Source organism: Aegilops tauschii, chromosome 7, assembly GCF_002575655.3.
Source record: "Aegilops tauschii subsp. strangulata cultivar AL8/78 chromosome 7, Aet v6.0, whole genome shotgun sequence".
Classification (NCBI taxonomy): Eukaryota; Viridiplantae; Streptophyta; class Magnoliopsida; order Poales; family Poaceae; genus Aegilops; species Aegilops tauschii.
Genome location: NC_053041.3, coordinates 236,746,503 through 236,748,922, shown reverse-complemented (window position 1 = coordinate 236,748,922; position 2,420 = coordinate 236,746,503).

Genomic DNA, 2,420 nt, shown 5'->3' with positions numbered 1-2,420 from the left:
CATCAACATTGAGTTTCCTTTTGAAACCCAATCCTTCCTTCCGAGGATTTTTGTGCAGCATTGACTTCTTGAGCACATCACATAGGGTTTGATGCCCTTTTAGGCTTCCTAGCATTCCTGTCTCAAGCAAGTCCTTTAGCCTGCATTTTTCATCAGCAATAGCAACATATTCTTCGAAGGAGGGGTTAGGAATATCATTCGTAACTGCAGTATTGTTGATACTAACATTTCAGGTCTCAGCATGTGAATCAGCACTGCTACGTTCTAGGCATTTTAAGCATGGAGGAACAAAATCATCAGGAATACAAATTGATTGCTTGGCAAAGAGAGAAGCCTTTTCTAACATCAGCTCGTTATGAGATTCTTTCAGTGACACGAGTTCTTGATTCCTGTTAAGGAGTTCATCTGATAAACTCTTGTAGTCAACTGAGGGGAATCATATCGAGTGGTATGATCATCAATAGTTGAAGAAAAAGCATCTTGCTCTTTGATCAACTTTTGATTCTTCTCCATCTCTTTGACCAGTAATCCTTCAGTTTTCCTAAGATTTCTGTCAAGCATTTCAAGCTCATCTTGTTGAGATTTTTCCATTTTAACAAGTTTAGCATAAGCAATGTATTCAGGAGAGTATCCATTCATGGATTTTTGGTGTTTTGCTGATACCTGATCCTTTGAGGATTTTGCCATGAGACAGAATGCAATTAGTTCATCATCGCTAGTGTCATCATCATCAGTGCTTGATTCATAGGGTTACTTCGTTGATTTAATGGCAACATATGCATTGCTTCTCCCAATCCTTTTGTAGAATTCTTCATCATCTGATTCAGTGTCAGTTGCCTCCTCTTCGAAGTCCAGAGTCAGATCAGCACAAGCTCTATTTAGCCGTGACATCCTCTTCATAGTTGATTCAATGGTAGCTCTGGCTTTCACATCAGTGACTGGTCTTTTCAAAGAAGATGATGAGGGAGATGTAATTTCCTTTGAGAGCTTAGTATGACGATCCACTCACGTAAAACCACTACAGTGAAGATATTTCCATCTGTTGCTAGGTTTTCCTTCCCAGCCAGGGCAATCTGCAATGAGATGACCGTATAATTTGCACTTGAAGCACTTCATATTTTTCGGAGGCAATCTTCTTCTTGACGACTCTGGCATGTCATCTTCATCATCATTCACTAGATACAAGTTCTGTCTTTTGAGATCACTTAGCCTTTGTGTGAGCATTTCAAGTTCTCTGGTGATGGTGTGTTGATTCTCAATATCTTCTGCTTCTTCAGAACTGCCATAGTGTGAGAGAATTTCTCCTTCACTTTTTGAAGAAGATTCTTGATTGGCATTTTCCAGTTCCATCTTTTCCTCATGAATAAATAGCAGTGTTATAACCTCAACATAGTGAAGCTCTTCACAGTCTGATCTTTGTTTGATTTCAGCTACTATGGGATCGAAGGATTCATCAAGAGCACTGAGAAGCTTGTTGACCACATCTCTATCGGTGATATCAGTTACTCCTCGCTGATGTAGTCTTTCGACAATGTTTTTAATCGATCAGTGAGTTCCATAGCACTTTATTTACGAAGACTTCTAAATCCCATGAACATAGCACGAAGCATTTGAATGTGGGGATCTGATATAGCAACAAAGTCTTCATGAGCATCATTGATGGCATCCCAAATTTGCTTTGCAGTGTTGAGTCTTTGGAACCAACAGAAAATGTCCTTCGATAGACTACCACAGATGATATATTTTGCTTGTGCATACAACTTCATATTTGCTTTATCATCAGTGTTGAGATTGTTCGGTTGCTGAATGGTGTAGCCATCTTCCACAATCTGCTACAGATCATAGTTGATAGCCTGAATTCTGATTCTCATTCGTTCCTTCCAGTACAGATAGTCATTTCCATCGAAGATGGGAAATCTTTCAGAGTGCAAGGGTCTACCTGCATACGACAAACTCAAAACTCCAAGCACATTTGAACTTTAATAAACAGAGACTGTGATTACCTGCTTTGATACCAATTGTTAGGACCGAGAGTATATCGACCAGAGGGGGGTGAATGGGAGATTCAAAATTTCTTTCAAAAGTTTTGAAACTTATCCCAATCACAACAGCGGAATAGAGTATTGAAGGAAATAGACTAGATCAATCTTCTTCATCAGAAGCATATTCCTCGATGAAGGATGAAATGACAGTACGAGCACGATAGATGACAGGTTTAACTACGATGAGGGTAATACAACATGCAAACAAATGTAGTAGAACAAGACACAACATGGTGCATACAGACAAGTATGATGATCACGAGTGAATACAAGAGATGAGAGTGAAACAGAATGAATACAAAGATAAGCGATGTTGACAACAGAGTGAAATGAACAGATAACTATCGGTACAGAGCTCGAATAAAAACTGTTGAGGGA